Source organism: Urocitellus parryii, chromosome X (assembly GCF_045843805.1).
Source record: "Urocitellus parryii isolate mUroPar1 chromosome X, mUroPar1.hap1, whole genome shotgun sequence".
In the NCBI taxonomy this organism is placed as follows: domain Eukaryota; kingdom Metazoa; phylum Chordata; class Mammalia; order Rodentia; family Sciuridae; genus Urocitellus; species Urocitellus parryii.
Genome location: NC_135547.1, coordinates 69,459,142 through 69,477,164, shown reverse-complemented (window position 1 = coordinate 69,477,164; position 18,023 = coordinate 69,459,142). Strand labels below are relative to the sequence as shown.

At 36.3% G+C, this 18,023-nt stretch overlaps 1 protein-coding gene and 1 pseudogene across 2 annotated transcripts in view; one reads left to right on the top strand and one right to left on the bottom strand.

The window, feature by feature from the left end:
- The window catches only part of Arhgef9 (Cdc42 guanine nucleotide exchange factor 9), a 342,442-nt gene that overhangs the window by 128,522 nt on the left and 195,897 nt on the right, over window positions 1–18,023 (top strand). The gene's annotated exons all lie outside the window — the stretch shown is intronic.
- Window positions 4,147–4,538, bottom strand: LOC113199410 (small ubiquitin-related modifier 2 pseudogene; annotated as a pseudogene).

Genomic DNA, 18,023 nt, shown 5'->3' with positions numbered 1-18,023 from the left:
TCCCCCTCCCCTCTCCTCCCCTCCCCTCTTCTCTCTCTACCCCCACTACTGTAGTTCATTCCTCCCCCTTGTATTATTTTTCCCTTTCCCCTCACTTCCTCTTGTATGCAACCTTGTAAAACCCTGAGGGTCTCCTTCCATCTCCATGCAATTTCCCTTCTCTCTCCCCTTCCCTCCCACCTCTCATCCTTGTTTAATGTTGGTCTTCTTCTCGTGCTCTTCTTCCCTAGTCTGTTCTTAGCTACTCTCCTTATATCAAAGAAGACATTTGGCATTTGTTTTTTAGGGCTTGGCTAGCTTCGCTTAGCATAATCTGCTCTAATGTAAGGCACATTCTTTACCATCCAGCAGACACTGCAACCTCTGACTCAGTTTCCAATTATTGAACACCCCTATTATGTGTCAAGCATTCTTATTGTTACTGATATTTTATGAATAAAAAAACAAAAACAAATACTGAGTGGTTAAAAACTTGCTTATGTTACACAGCTAGTAAATGGTTAAGCTAGAGTTTATTGCATTGAATTAGCAGAGATATCATCCTGAGCCAAAGGAAGTGTGTGTGTGTGTGTGTGTGTGTGTGTGTGAGAGAGAGAGAGAGAGAGAGAGAGAGAGAGAGAGAGAGAGAGAGAAAGAGAGAGAGAGAGAGAGGCAGGCACAAGAGAGACTGTGTTGGGTCTGAGGGTCAAGGTAGAGGTGCTCAAATCTTCTATATTTCTATATAGGAGGGACACAAAACAAGTTCCTTCTTGAAGTTTCATGCTGAGTGATAATTTCTGTGGTATAACTGAATGAGATACTGCTGCTAACTAATAATCATGATAACCACTTTTTTCTTTTTCCTTTCTGTAGCAGGTTGAGGGATACATATATCTATGCAGTTATGCTAAATAATCATGGATTATAGTTGACAAATTCCTTGTATTCCTGACTATATACTCACCATGAAAAGTACTTAACCATTCTCAATGGCCTGTGAGTTCAGACTGCCTAATAAATATGGTCTTGATTCTAGAGGTCCATATAATTTTAGAGTTAAAATCCATTTTGACACCCCAAGTTATTATTAGAGCTTGGGCCTATCAAAGGCATGAAGGATTTCACTGTGCCTCCAGCTCATCACCTGCTTGTCTTGTATAGATCATTTTCTAGCTTTTGACCCAGCTAGGAGATTTCAAAAGTTACGTTGGATCAGTGCCATCCAATGTCTCCAACTTCTTAGTTGAATTATTAATAAAAAAGCTAACCTTAGTACTTTTGAATGAAGCAATACTGGTCACTTTCTGCTTACTCTCTTTTGAAAGAAAGCTGTTTCCCATATAGAATTCCTGAAGGCATAGTTGAAAACACATTGGATTTGAAGTCAGGACTTGAGGTTTGGTTGTCATTTCACCTCAAGCTCTTTATTTTCTTTGAAATAGTTTTGTCAAACTTTTTCTGCTTCCAGAGAATGGTGGGATTAAACAATAAATTATCATAAAGGGACTTTTTCTCCCTCCAAGGTATTCTAGAGCTCTTTTTGGCCTTCTAGAACATTACTTACCATATTGTTGGACATTCATTTACTTGGGAGTTCATATCTCTTGTAGGACTGAGGTTTTTTCCTTTTTTAATAGTCTAAGGTATTTTTAAAATATATGTATTATGCTATGAACTCATAGGAACAAGTTCCATAAACTCAGGCTCCTTTCCATTGGCTCTTACAAAACACTCTTCTGTGGCAGAGCAGCCTGGTGCTTCCACTGCACACAAATTCCTTTCTCTTTGGTTTCCTTCTTTTTCTGATCATTTTCTTTCACATATTTCAGGAAGCTATCTCAGGTATTAATGCTTAATATGCTCAAAAGGCACATTAATTTTCTTGACAGGAATCTTGCCTTTAACTTTGTTTGCAACAATGCCAATATCAAGATGGGTAACATTGTAGACCCTTTCAGTTTTGCCAGTGTAACATTTGTGGGACATTCCTTTTTGAACAGTGCACATTCACTTACTGTCTTATTACTTACTGTCTACAATATCATTCTTCTTGTAGATTCAAATATATGTGGCCAAAGGAACAATTCTGTGTTTTCTAAAAGGCCTAACAAACAAAATAAGCTGTCTCTCCTCTTTCCCTTTGTGTTAGTCATTTTGAGAACTTACTAGATTATGATGGTTCTGGCCAAAAGGCATGACTGAGCTTCCTAAAGGCAGACTATAATTTTATATGTCTCTCTCCCCAGGTTCCAATAATAACATGTTAATGACTTAGGTATCTTATTCACTAAGTAAATATTTACTGAGGGCCTGTTACCTGCAAGCCTCATACCAGTTGCTGAATTTTAGTTGTCAGTGACAGAGAATGGTTGTGTAAGACAAATGAGCATTCCAATCCTTAAAATTCCTGCAGCAGACCTCTGGCTTATCTGGGAAAACAAAAAATGACAGCTTTAAGGTAAGAGCCTTAGAACACTGGATTAAGAAAAGAGGTCTAGAGTCTAGCTTCTGCTCTGCTCATACTTCCCTGAGTGCTACATATGGGTCCTTCCTTTCTCAGGGTCTTATTTTCCTCATCTAATAATAACAGTGATTGTTTATTGATGTGTTCTTTTGGGCCAGGAACTATGTGAAATACTATATATACATTACTGCATTAATTCCTCCCCATAACATTATGAAGATATTTCTACATATGAGGAACTTGATGTCAGAAAGGATTTGTCCAGTGAAACATAGCTAAGAAAGAACATAGCGAGAATTTGAAACTTCAGGACCTGGATTTTATATCTCTTTTCAATACTGTCTCTTTGAAAACTGAGGATAATAATATCAGTGCTGACTTCCTCACATAGTTATCATGAGAATGGCCTGAGTCTACCAATATGGAAATTGGCTTATGTAAACTGCAAAGCATTATATAGATAAAAGCTATGTTACTGTTGGCTTTATCATCAGTTCAGGCCTTTTCCATTCTGCTTTGTTGCTGAGTTCTCACATTGCACCTGGGGTTAGAGTACAGTGTTGTAATTAAGAATGTGAAGTAGATTTGCCCAAGTTCAAATCTTGGCTATACCACTTACTAGCTGTGTGACCTTGGGCAAATATTTAATACTTCTACACTTTAGCTTACTCCTTAGTAAAACTGGGACTATGAATATATATACCTAATAAAGTGAGGGTGATAATTATGTATATTGGGCACTTAGAACATGTCTGGCATAGATCACTTTGAGAATTCAGTGACTAAGTTTCCTCCACTGTTTTACTCAGATTAGCACAAGTTAGCAAAGATGATGATGGTGGACAGAGGGGAGATGTGGTCTGATGAGAGGTTAGAGCTGAGATGGCACAATTCTGGTACAGATGTCAAACCATTTCATAATGATTACTATAGGATGGTGAGCAGCAGAGGATTGATTTAATCATTGTGATGGATCACAAGAAAAAGTTGGTTGCTACCAGCCCAACCTGTCTGGTATGTACCAAAGCCTAGGTTTTGAAGACAGACATATATGGATTTATTTATTTATTTTTTCATTTTAAACAAGAAGTTTATTTAAACAACAAGATGTTTGACTTGAAGGGAAAACTATCTAGGAATCTTTTTAAGAGTAATTTACTCCTACTTAAAGACAGATTGCCCTACATGTAACAACTATGTACAAAAAAGTTATAAAATTGTCCTTGATTCTACAATGATAAATGAAAAACATTAAAATTCTCTAATCGAACAAGGTATGCAAGGATTTTTATGTTGTTCAGGTTTTTTTGTTTTGTTTTTTGTTAAAACAGTGAGAGCAAAATAACTTATTAATGAATATAAAGAAAAAAGCTGAATGAGCATGCCACTAATGGAGAAAGGGGATATTTTCACAGAACCAGTATTTTTCCCCATCCCATCTCCATTTGATGTCAATCAAAACATATCATTGGTCATTTAGTTAAAAAAAATGCAATGTGCTTGCGTACATACACCAGTTACTTAATGTACAATAAAGGAATGGGGAAGGGGGAAATGAAAGAATAAAGAAAACTATACTGTAGTAGTCAGGATGTGGTGGAACCAAATTACTATAGGATGGGGAAACAAATTAGTTTTCTAATTGAGAATGTATTCTTGGTCTGTAAGAACAGAGTTCTGGAGTAAAGTTGCAGGTTCTCTCTTTAGTAGATCCCTCCTGTCTGCTTCTGGAACACATCAATTGTATCTTCATCCTCCATTTCCAACTGTGCAGGTGTGTCTGTTTCATTAATTGGCTGCCTGTCAAATAGGAATCTGACCTGCCTCATCGACAAACCCTGTCGTTCACAATATGCTTTCATTAGTTTACTAAGTGCTTAAACTGTACCACAGAATCATCCTGCCCCACCACCTTCAAGTTAATATGATTGTTGTTATCAGTCTTGATTCCTTCCTTGGGCTTTTCCTCAGCGATGGCGAGCGCCAGAGTCTCCTCAGCTGCCGCTTCACAAAAGAGGTACCAGATCTGCACGGAATGCAAGCAGCTCCAGGAGCGGTATATATATATATATGGATTTAAATACTTTTCTGCCATGTACCTTCTGTGTGATCTTGAGATACCACCCTAACTCTTATGTTGCCTCCTCTCTAAAAAGCCGGGATAGTATTAGAACTTGTCATAGGTAGGTTGGACTGATGCATAGTAGGCATGCATTACATATTAACTTTTTACTTCCACTCTAACTTAATAGTTACTGAAAGGATCAAATGGGGACAGGCTTGGGGGCATAGAGAATCTTGAGATCATAAAATCTGAGATCATACAGCACAGTAATGGATGGTATAATTCATGGAGTTTGAACCTGGGTTTTATCCTAACCAACCCTTTATTAACTCTACTTCCAAATAGAAATTTATACTGTTAGAATGTAAGGATGAGGGAATGACCCTGAAACATGCTTGTTATGATCACACCCAAGTGTGGTTTCAGAGCTGGGAAGATTAGGTTGGGAGTAAATGGACTGTTAGTAAACAGTGTCTCTGGAAATGAGCTAGACATTTCCAAGGATTTTTTTTTATTATTATTAAAGGTAAACTTAAGGACCCGATCAGATACCAAGACAGTCAGGGAACAATGAAAAAAGATGGGTGGGTAGAAAATAGGATACTAAGGACTAAGAGTAAATACTTTAATTTTGGTTTTCACTATCTTCCCTTTTTCTATATAAGAAAAAAAAGGTGAAAGAAAATTTGAGAAGAATAAAATTAATCCAATAATAACAATCTTTTGTATTTTCTCCTATTATTTCCGAGACTCCATTTTTATATTTAGGCATTTTTATATGGTACTAATTTATCCATTCACTTAACATAGCTGAGTACCTACTCTTTGCCAGGACCTACACACAGTGCTGATGTAACAGAATTGACCAAGTGCTACCAAAGTCCTCAGAGTTAATTTACATTGCCTTGGAGGGGCAGAAAGATATAGAAACAAATTATAGGAATATAAAATGGTAAGTGCTATAATAAAGTGGTATATAAAGTAATGTGCTGCCTTACATAACAATCCATGTAAGTTTCTAATTTGCAATGTTTTGATGACAATATGCTGCACATTTTTTTCTCCCTCTGTTGCTGTACACTATTGTTAGTTTTGATCATTTTCACTGGCTGCATAATATTCCATAAAGTTAATGTACTTAGCAAAAGCAATGGAGAACAACCTCAGTAACCAATGACAGGAGAGTTGTCTACTATCACAAATGCTGAAGAAGCTCAGTATGTGAAATTTATCACTGGAAAGGGAAGCTTGCCATTGTATTTCATACTTACTAGAAAACTTTGTCTAGTTTTAGATTCCACATTTAAAGTCAGAGTAAAGTGAGAGTGAAAGGTGTCCCAAGTAGAACCACAGAGGGCATTGGGAAAAAACTTCAAAGAAAGATTAAAGGAGCTAATATTGTTAAACTTGGAGAAGAATAGACCATAAGGCCGTTAGAAATTATCTGCAGGGATTGGGATATATCTCAGTGGTAGAGTGTTTGCCTATCATGTGTGAGGCACTGGGTTCACATCCCTAGTTTTACAAAATAATTCTTCAAATGTATGATAAATTGTCCTTTGTTTCCAGAGACTGGAATGAAAGAAAATGGATTATTATTATTTTTCAGGGGATGCTGGGGGTTGAACTCAGGGGCACTTGATCACTAAGCCACATCCCCAAACCTATTTTGGTTTTGTTTGTTTGTTTTGTTTTTTAGAGACAGGGTCTCCCTGAGTTGCTTAGCATATTGTTTTTGTTGAGGCTGGCTTTGAACTCACAATTCCTCCTGTCTTAGCCTCCCAATCCCTTAGCTGGGATTACAGGCATGTGCCACTGCACCCGGATAGAAAATGAATTATTTTTAATATGAATAATTCAGAATAAATATAAAACAAAATTTCTTGAAATTTTAAACTTTTTTAGAAATTTTAAAGTATTTTAAATGTTAAGCTACTAAACTTTTAAGATGAATGAGAGAGGCCTTAGAACATCTCTTGAGTTCTTTCACATGGGATGATTTCCCTTGACCTGGAAGTTGCATGGACCTAAAATTATAGAGTGGCTGAGATGCCTCATTATCTAATATGATACCTAAAAATAATTAAAATATTTGAAGTTGTAGTCCTGGTTCACTTTATTTTTTCTATTCTTACTGAGAACAGTTTTTTTTTTTAAATTGTAGTTGTAGATGAATATCATGCCTTTATTTTATTTTTTATGTAATGCTAAGGCTTGAACCTAGTGCCTCACCCATGCTAGGCAAGAGCTCTGCCACTGAGGTATAGCCCCAGCCCAAGAACAGTCTTTAATGTACAAAAAATGGCTTTTAATTTGATAAAATATTGTGTCCTTCTCATCTTTTCCATTTATCTTCTTCAGCCAGTTAATCCCACCACCTTTAATTTTTCTCAGTTGGCCAATTTGCAGACACGTTTTTCTTCAAGACATCAGTTGATAGTGAAAAATATAAGGTAATTGGGTAAGTTTTGGCAGAAGAGGCTGGCCAAGTAGCAACTGAACACGTAGACTAGACAATTCATATGCCTGACAGCTTGCTTCTGGAGCTGCCCAGTAGAGAATGGCTGTAGGAAATACTTCCATAACTTCAAAGTATTCTTACCCATTAAGCATTTTCCATGGTAGCTCAAAGTCTCAGCTTGACTTCAGTTGAACTGGCAGCTTACTAGTAAGGGGGGACTGTTTTTGCAGGTGAGAATTTTATTTGAACTTTCAAGGAGAAGGCAAGCTTTGTCACTAAATTTCCCCTAACTACCAGTCAGCTCTAATATTCCATAGTTATTAATTGTTTCAGGGATTATAATCAATACCATCAGTGAGGATAAAAGTCAATCTCACTCCTTTCAGAATGGCAATCCTCAAGAATACAGGCAACAATAAATGTTGGCGAGGATGTGGGGACAAAGGTACACTCATACTTTGCTGGTGGGACTGCAAATTGTTACAATCACTATGGAAAGCAGCATGGAGATTCCTCAGAAAACTTGGAATGGAACCACCATTTGACCCAGCTATCCCACTCCTTTCTTTATACCCAAAGGACTTAAAATCAGCATGCTACAGTAATGCAGCCATGTCAATGTTTATAGCAGCTCGATTCAATAGCTAAACTGTGGAACCAACCTAGGTGTCCTTCAATAGATGAATGGATAAAGAAAATGTGGTATATATATTCAATGGAATATTATTCAGCTTTAAAGAAAAATGAAATTTTGGCATTTTCCAGTAGATGGAAGGAGTTGGAGAATATCATGCTAAGTGAAATAAGCCAATCCCAAAAAACCAAAGGCTGAATGTTTTCTGTAATATGTGAATGCTAATTCACAATAAGGTGGGGGTGGGAGGCACTAGAGAAGAATAGAGTTACCTTGGATTAGGTAGAGGGAAGGGAAGGGAGGAGAGGGGAGGGGTTGTGGGGATAGGAAATATAGTAGAAAGAAAGACGTTATTACTTTATGTATATATGTGACTGCATGACCAATATGATTCTATAACATGTATTCTCAGAAAAATGAGAAATTATATCTTGTATGATATATTAAAGTGTATAAATGAAGTCTACTGTCATGTATAGCTAATTAAAAAATACAAAAATTAAAAAGGTAAAAAAATATAAATATAGGGTAACTATATGATCTTATAATTCCACTGCTAAGTATATAGCCAAGAGAATTTAAAACAGTTACTCAACAAGTACAATAATCTCACATTCATAGCAGTACTTATTCACAAGAATAAGTAAAAGGTAGAAACAGCTCACATACTCATTAATGGATGAATGAATAAACAAATTGTGAACTATATATACAACAGAGTATGATTGGGCCATAAAACTGAAGTATTGATACATATTATAACATAAATGAATCTCCAAAACATTGCTACATAATATAGTCAAATATAGAATGTCACATACCATATTATTTCATTCATATGAAATATCCCAAGTAAATAAATCTGAAGAGACAGAACATATATTAGTGTTGGGGAGGGAGGGTGAGGGATGGGTGATGGAGAGGAATGAGAAAATGCTTAATGGTAAGAATACTTTGAAGTAATGGAAGTAATTTAAAGTTAGATAGAGGTGGTGATTGCATAACATTGGGCATGTACTAAATGTCATTGAATCATTCACTTTAAAATGGTTAAATTTATGTTATGTGAATTTCACCTTAATAAATTATCTGTTAATGTAATAATATGATAATATCATAGGTGATACCTTTTTTAAAAAAAAGCCATTCTCCCTTCCTGTCAATACAGGAATTGAAAGTCACTATGGGCTAGAAGTTTTTTTCCCAAATCAAAAAATTCCTTATGCCACTATTAAAGGCAGAATTTTATTCCAGTCTTTGAGCAAGTATTGGGATCTGTGAGATGGTTTATCGGGGATTCATTTTTTTGTTGTTGTTGTTTTTTGTTTTATTTCCTAGCAGCAAAAAGTAAGAATACTGTCCCCAATAAGAAGCCATAACCTAATTCACAGTGTTTTCACTTGAAAAAGTTTATCAGTATCCATTTCATGTTATTTTCTGTATCTTGTTATACAAAGCCAAATTTTTGGACTGCATTCTTTTGTAGTTCTATGGTCACAGGTTTACAATGGTGGTTCAGTTTTGAGTAGCATGAATCAATCTTTTAGTTAACATTGCCAAGAGTCCACTGTGAGCAAGACACTGCATTGTAAATTTATCTTCAAGAAAGAATAGACATGGTGCAGTTTCATAATCTAAAGGGAAGGGAAAAAATGAAAGTAGAAATAGCCAGAACAGACTTTTTTCCTGGAATATTGTTGGGATGGGAATAATTTCTGCAGCTTCAACTTTCACAAAATAGCTTTCTGGTTAATGAAAAACATTGTCCTTTACTTTTCTGTTTCCTGCTACCAGCTAATTATCCACAGGAAAAAGGACAGAACATCCATTAGAGAAAATTGAAGCACTCTCATCTAATTTGATAGTATAGGGAGGTCACTCCAGTGATTTTGGATTGGAATTTGTAAAGTGGAGTGTTTTGATGAGATGTTCTGTAAAATATTAGGCTCAAACTAGGTAGCTCAGGCTGAGTGGATAGAACTAGGACTCAGAACATTACCACAGGTTTTGAATAACTAGAGACATTGGAACTTTCTTCCCCAGAAACATAAATAAGCCCTAATTTCCATAGTAGTTAGGTTCTTTTCTTATAACTTAAGCTTTTTTAAATCATCCAATAAAATTTGTCTATATTTTTTGTGTACAACATGCAGTTTTGAAATGCATATACATTGTGGAAAGACTAAATTGAGCTGATTAACATGTGTTACTACACATCCTTAGATTGTGTAGTGAGAATGCTTAAACACTACTCTTAGTAATTTTCAAGAATTGTTATTAACTATAGTCATCATGTTGTATAAGAGATCTCTTAAATTTATTCCTAACTGAATTTTTGTATTCTTTGATCAACATCTCTGTAAATTCTTTCCCCACCTGAACTCCCAACTCCTGATAGCTACAGTTCTACTCTCTACTTATGAGCTCAACTTTTTAAAATTTCACATATGTGTGAGATGATCTAGTAATTGTCTTTCTGTGATTTATTCATTTCACTTAACATAATGTCCTTCAAGTTCATTCATGGGGTCACAAATAAAAGAATTTTATTCTTTTCAAGGTGGAATTGTATTCTGTCGTGTATCTATACCACATTTTCTTTACCCACTCAGCTTTTGATGGACACGAACATTGATTCCATACCTTGAATACTGTGAATATGATGCAATTGACATAGGCATCTCCACATCTTGATTTCATTCCTTTGGATTGGTACCCTGAAGTGGGATTGCTGTATCACGTAGTAGTTGTATTTTTAATTTTTTGAGGAGCCTCCATACTATTTCCCATAGTGGCTATCCTTACCAACAGTATGTGGGGGTTCTGTTTTCTCAACATCCTCTCCAATGCTTGCTGCCTTTCACCTTTTTTGATAGGCATTCTAACAGGTTTGAGGTTATCATCTCCCTATGGTTTTAACATACATCTTCCTGATGGGTGACCTTGAGTGTTTTTTATATATTTGTTGCCCATTTGTGTGTCATATTTTCAGAAATGTCTTTTCATGTCTTTTGCTCATTTTAATATTGATTTGTTTTCTTATTGTGGGATTAAGTTACTTAATACTTCCTTATATAATTTAGATATTAATCCTTTCTCAGATGTATGATTTGCAAATATTGTCTTCCATTCAATAGATTGTTTCATTACTTTGTTGACAATTTCCTGTGCTGTATGGAAACTGTTAAGTTTGATGTAGTCCCATTTGTCTATTTTTGCTTTTGTTGCCTGTGCTTTTGGGTTCATATTTAAAAGATTTTTGCCCAGACCAATGTCATTGAGCTTTCTCCCTATGTTTTCTATCTCATAGTTTTTACAGTTTCAGGTCTTATTGAAAGTCTTCAAAACATTTTCAATTTATTTTTGTATCTGACATGATATAAGGATCTAAGTTCATTCTTCTGCATGAAGATATCCAGTTTACCCAGTACTATTTATTGTCCTTTCTCTACTGTATATTCTTGGGAACTCTGTGCCAAATAATTGGGCCATAAATGCATTCTCTATTCTATTCCACTGGTCTATGCACAGCACATCACATAGGTTTACATGTACACACCCTATAGATCTTAAATCCTTTCACTACTCTGGAATAAGGGAAGGTAAACAAGGTTTACTTACCCTTTGGACAGCTGGACAGTCAAAGAAGGGAAGTAACTCTGTGTGTTATATATAGTAAACCAAGGATGATAGCTCCAAATGGAATCTGTTTTCTGGTGTTATCCTTATCATACTTGATAATCCTAGCATCCAGATGAATTTAAAGTTAGTCCATGGTCTTATCTCCATTGAGCCTTAGATTTACTCTTATACTAACCTCTATGCTGCCTATCCCTCATTATCTCCCCAGCCAGGAAAACTCAGCATTAATTTGGTACCAGCCAGGATCACTCTCAGATCATTTGTAGTACTATTATAGAAGGTAGAAGTTGGGGGAATTTATAATTGTTCATGTTTTATAATCTTGACTTTAAGTTTTGTGTCTTATAGTCATTAATTAATTGTTTCTAAATGGAAGCGCCATTAGTATGTTGAATGGGGCAATTTTTTTAATTGTATGGGTTGTTTTTGTGCATCTCAGTATGTTTTGCAACCCTGGCCTCCTTCCACTAAATTCTAATAGCACTAATTTGTTATTGAGAAAATGCAAAATTCTCCCTCACTTTCAAACATTCCTCCTATACCCAGTTCATTAAGAAACACCAGTGGACACTGTACCAGTGACTTTCTTGGGGTATCACCAGGCAAACGTTCTAAGGTGCTAAATTTTGTTGTGCTTTTCTTAAACCTCCAAACAAATAGAGCCTTTTTCTTTTTCCTTTGGTACTGGGGATTGAACTCAGAGCCATTCAACCACTGAGCCACATTCCCAGCCCTATTTTGTATTGTTATTTAGAGACAGGGTCTGACAGAGTTGCTTAGCACCTCGCCATTGCTGAGGCTGGTTTTGAACTCATGATTCTCCTGTCTCAGTGTCCTGAGCTACTAGGATGACAGGTGTGCACCACCACACCAGGCTCAGAATAGGGTCTTAAGGTTTTCCTCTGTGAGGCCAAATTTGATAATTAACCTGCATAGTAACTCCTTATTTGCCAATACTGAATGAAAACTGAGCATCTCTTCATTTGTGGCTTATCATTGCGAAAAGTAGCCTATAAGTAGTTCACAGAAAGCACTGTGGTTTCATCTAAAGAACAGGGACTTAGTGATCAAACAGATCTATGTTCAAACTATACCCTGCTACTTATGAGCTGTGTGATTTTGGCATAGTATTTAACCTCTCCAAGGCTCAATATTTCCACTATAAAAATGGGAGTTCTACCTTGTTGTTTTGAAGATTAGTTAAGTTAATGTATGTATAGCATGAAGCATGTAGTAGGCTCTTTATAAATGTAATTTCCTTCTCTTTGATAATTCTGAGGAGTTGGGTTTGAAAAGGCAAGTAGGTAGAGCTTGAATTGCTTCCAGCTGGGCAATGGCATTGACCAAGTTTTATTGTGTGCATGTATGAATATGTAACAACAAATCCCATCATTATGTGCAACCGTAAGGCACCAATAAAATGTGGAAAGAAAAATAAGAATTACTCCCAATTATGAAGAAAATTAAAACTGTTGAATTTTAGTTCTACTTTACCTGGAGCTTCCTTAGAGAAGATTGGTGCTCAGCTACTGCTTACAAACATGTTCCAAAATTGATTTTGACCTTCAGTGGCAGTATGGTAATTTCCAGTATTCAATTGGCAATTGTTGATGTCCTCTAGGAGGGAGTGATATCTTTGAGGTGGAAGTCTCAGGCTTCATCACAAGAAAACAGCAACAACCATTTGGAAAGTTAAATTATACTGCACTCACCTATCCATTTGCTAAGTTTGAGAGTTTTTATCTGTTTTCCCCCATTCTGCAATACAGTTGGTAGTTCAGGCATAAATAGCCAAAAGCACTGTCAGACTCTTAATAATAGCTATCAGAATACTTACAAAGTACCAGATACCATGGAAGCACTTTATGCACGTAAACTGGTTAATGCATCACAACCATTTGAGGTAGGTGCATTACTACTACTACTACTACTACTACTACTACTACTACTACTACTACCACATAGAGAAACATGCATACAGAGGTTAAACAGTTTGGCTCAGGCCATGTAGCTTGTGAGATGTAAAACGAAATTTTTGGGCCTTATAACCTGACTCCATAGTTCTTATCCTTAATCATTCCACATTACTCTCTCAATAGAGTTAGAAGGTGACTTCTTAATGAATTATCTATTTTAATTCTACTTTAGCCTATTTGATAGCTGATAAACCTTGAACTCAAGCATTCTAGCTTCCAGTGAATAATCACTGCACCAAGATAACTTCCTCCATTGGTCCTTCTGAATTCCTAGTCTGAAATATAGATAGATAAAGATAGATGGATGAATGGTTGGATAAGTTACAAGATGCCAGAGTAGTCCTTGAACAATTTGCGGTCTACAGAATTGACTCTGAAATTCCTCCTTTCAAAAATATTTTTTAGTTGTTGATAGACCTTTTATTTATTTATTTATTTATTTATTTATTTATTTATTTATTTAATATGCAGTGCTGAGAATCAAATCTAGTGTCTCATGCATGCCAGGCAAGGGCACCACTGCTGAGCTCCAGCCCCAGCCCCAAAATTCCTGCTTTTAACCATTTGTCCAAACCTTCCCCAAAACCTTCTTACATAATTTCTTAAAAGAGGCTTTTTATGTACTGAACCTGAGTTACTCAAAGAAGCATTGGAAGATCTAATAAATTTAGGATCAAAATACACATTGAATTTGCTAAGTTTGTTAGGACATGACAGATAGGGACCTGGATGAGAAAGTTAGAAATGATTTTACAAGGCAGGCATTGATATTCCTTATACCTGTAAGTATGAGGTAAGGCTGAAATAGGTTACTCTGCATTATCCACTTACAACTATTTTCTATTAGCTGTTCCCTACAAGTACATTTAAACAGACCTTTAGGAGATGAATCCTTTCAGTGGCTAAGAATGTGGAAGTATTTTGATCATTTTAACCACCATAAGTGAACAGGAACTCCAAAATAATCACATCTGATCTCTTTTACGGATGAGAGTAACTTATATAAACAGAGGGTAAATAACTTTACCAAGGACACACATAAACTAATCTAAAGCAGGAACTCAAACAGATCCTGTCTTATAACCCATGTAGAAGTTTCTTTCTACTAATTCATGGCCTCCTTCAGTGTGGAGCAAAATCAGTGACACATGAGACAGGTGACTGTGAAGGGAAAACAATGGACTTTAGAATTCTTGGATTATCATAAAAAATCCTGAAAATGAAGATGGAAAAACAGTATCAATTTGCTTATACTTAAAATTTCTGCCATCTTTGGCTCTGAGAGCCTCCAAGTCAATCATTAATGTGGCAGAAAACATTGTCCTCCATGTGCTATAAGCATTTACTTCATTGTCTTCTTGGTATCCTTCTCCTGAGAGAGACCTATTAAATGTCACATTTGCATATAATTTCACATTTGTTTAATATCTCTTGAAATAATGTTAATGTATATAGAAATTTCCTCCATCCCACACCTTGCATCTAGATTCTTAGTATTTGCCTGTAAAAGTTTTGTGCTGTTCAGCAGTCTCACATGTCCGAATAGCTGAAATTTCTAACAAACAGAATCTTTACTCTGGGGGAAAGGTTGTGTTTTCAGGAATACTTGTTAAAATACATAAACATTTGAGGTACAGTGATACCTTAATATCAGCCTTCCTGTCTTGGTAGAATCTGGTTCATCAATCAGCCAGTAAACCTTTAGGCAATGAGATACAGAGCCACTTAGCCCCAGGGTAAGCCAGGCCTGGGTTGATCTCAGCTCTGCTCTGTTGTGACTGTATAACATTAGAGATTTCATTTAACTTTGAGTCCTGGTTTTCTTTGCTGTCACACGTTACTGACCACATGACTACCTCATGTGGCTGTTGTGAAAACTAAAGGAAACACTTTAATGCATTTTAACATGAATCACACTGGGAAACATTCAATCTCATCATGACAATTTGTTTGACTGGGTAGTTAAACAGAAAAATAAATTGCTTGAGATTGGTTGGAGTCAAAATACGTGGGTTCAAATCACAGCCTTAAAACACCTCAGACAGTTTAACCATTCAGTGCCTCAGTTTTCTTATCTATAAGCCAAGGATGAAGATGGAACCTATCTCATAGATCTGGTTTGCTTATCAAATGAGTAAATATATATAAAGTGTTTCGGACAATGCCTACCACGTGTTAAGTGCTCTATGAAAGTGAGCTCATGATAGTACCAGTTTCTTTGAACTCTTTCCTCTTTATTTCCTTTCTTCCTAACTTCTCCTCCTCCTCACTCCAACAACCATCACTCCTAAAAGGATACTCTGGATATCATCTTGCATATAGCCACACATTTATTTATTTATTATTTTTTGGTACAAGGGAGTGAACTCAGGGGTACTCTACCACTGAGCAATATCCCCAGTCCTATTTTGTATTTTATTTAGAGACAGGGTCTCCTTGATTGCTTAGTGCCTCACCATTGCTGAGGCTGGCTTTGAACTCACAATTCTCCTGTCTCAGCCTCCAGAGCGGCTGGGATTACAGGCATGTGCCACTGTGCCTGGCTTATTCCCACATTTAAATGACCTCCCATCATATAAAGCTCTGGCAGACAGCTACCTTGCTCTTAAATATCTCTAGAGAATATGCTGTAGCCATTCTGAACCAGCCTCACCAGTCCTGAAATCAAAAGAACTTCTCTGCAGATTCTGGCATTTCATAAAATAGGGAAAGTGGGAGACTCCCAATTAACAAGAGTATGCAGTAGGAAGAGCTTTTGATGTTATATGATCCTGAGTTCAAATTCTGCTTTGCAGTTACTGAATATATGATCCTCAGTGGGGTAATTTACTTTCTCTTCTAGGACCTCACCTTAGTCTATTAAAAATGGAGATTGTTAGGGAATGAATTGTTGCATTCCCCTCAAATTGATATGTTGACATACTATACTCCTATGTGATGGTATTAAGAGATAGAGGTTTGGGGAGGTGGTGAAGGCGATCCCCCACTCACTGTCTTGACAGGGTCACAGTGAGAAAAAGTGTTGGCAAAGCCGCTCTCCCACTGTCTTGACAGGGTCACAGTGAGGATGAATGCTGGCAAAGCCACGCTGGTTGGTGGGTAACCGAAACCATGAGACCCTTTTTTTATGTAATTGGGACTTTGCATTTTCATGCTTATGTTTCTCACAGGAGGCATGAGTATGTTAAATGCCAAATAAATTAAATTTCAGATGGCTAGAACAGAACAGGTAGTTCATGCCTTGGAAGCTGTTCTGCTACCCACCCCTCAGCATATCAAGGACAAAATAAAAGGCTATTCTTCTATCTTAGTACATTGTGGACAAACCTAATAACAGACAACAATCATTCTCTGAAAAACAAACTCTATGAGAACTAGTGCACCTTGACTGAGAAACAAACTCTTTGAGAACTAGTGTACCTTGACTGAGAAACAAATTCTTTGAGAACTAGTGTACCTTGACTGAGAAACAAAAGAAACTCTCTGAGAAAGCAGCTCAACCAGTTTTATGAGAATAAATTTAGGAATTAATTAAAATAGTTTTATAAGACACAGTTTTAAAATAATGTTAAAAATATTATTTTATTTAGATTCCTAAGTTTAGAAATTATTAAGTCTTTAGTTATATAGGTTTCTGATATGCTTTAAGGATGATTCATAAACTTTAGGACATTTTAAATATAAGATTTAAAGGGACTTTTTTAGATGGGAATTTTAGATTAAAAATAAAGTGCAGGTGTACTTTAGGTTAATGATTAATTAAGAAACTTAGAGTCTGGATACGTAGTTTGACATTAGTTAATAAGGAAATAACATATCTTGGGAAAAATAGTAAATCTTGGGAAAATCTGAAGGATGTAAATTGGTGACATGTTTTATTGATGATTCTGTACTTTGATGATTGTATGGCTGGGGGTCATATCCTGGAAGAATGTAGATCGGTGTGCTCTCAATCATGGTTAAGGAAATGTCATGTCTTGGCAAAGTTTTAAGTTATATAATCAATGACGTATTGTGAATCTATAATGATGAGAAAAATTGTAATAAAAAGGGGACCCAGAGAAAGCAGCTTTAGCTCTCTCTCTGAAGATTGCTCAAAGGGAACGACTCCTGTCTCATCATTTCGCCGACGCCACTCCTCCTTCGGGACTCCCTGGACCCCGCTGGGGCTGGCCCCCGGCAGGGAGGTAATTTAGGTCATGATGGTGGCGCTTCAGGAATTGGATTGGGCCCATTTAAAAGAGACCCAGAAAGCACTTTGCATCATGTAAGGATATGATGGGAAATTGGCTATCTGAAATCCAGAAGAGTGCTGTCACCAGAGCCCAACTATGCTGGCACCTTGATCTCAGACTTCTAGCCTCTAGATCATTAGAAATAATGTTTGTTACCTATAAGCCATCCAGTCTATGGTACTACGTTATAACAACATGAATTAAGGGATAATAACAAATGCCTGCCTCATAAGTTTGTGGTGGGAATTAATGAAATAACTCATGTAAATAATTCAGAAATATATCTAGCAGAATCTAAATAAATGATAGTAACTATTAATAATAACAATAAATACTTCTATATACTACTCCTATGCCAAGAATTACCATTCTTGCTCCTTGACATTTCCAGCCTGTTAAGGGTTGAATTATGCCCCAAATTCATATATTGAAGTTATATCCCCAGTACATCATAATGACTTCATTTAGAACTAAGGTTGTTGGAGGGATAGTTAAGACAAAGTCGTATTAGAGTAGGGTGGATCCCTATTGGTTTCTGTTTTATAAAGAGGGGGTGTCTAAAACTAA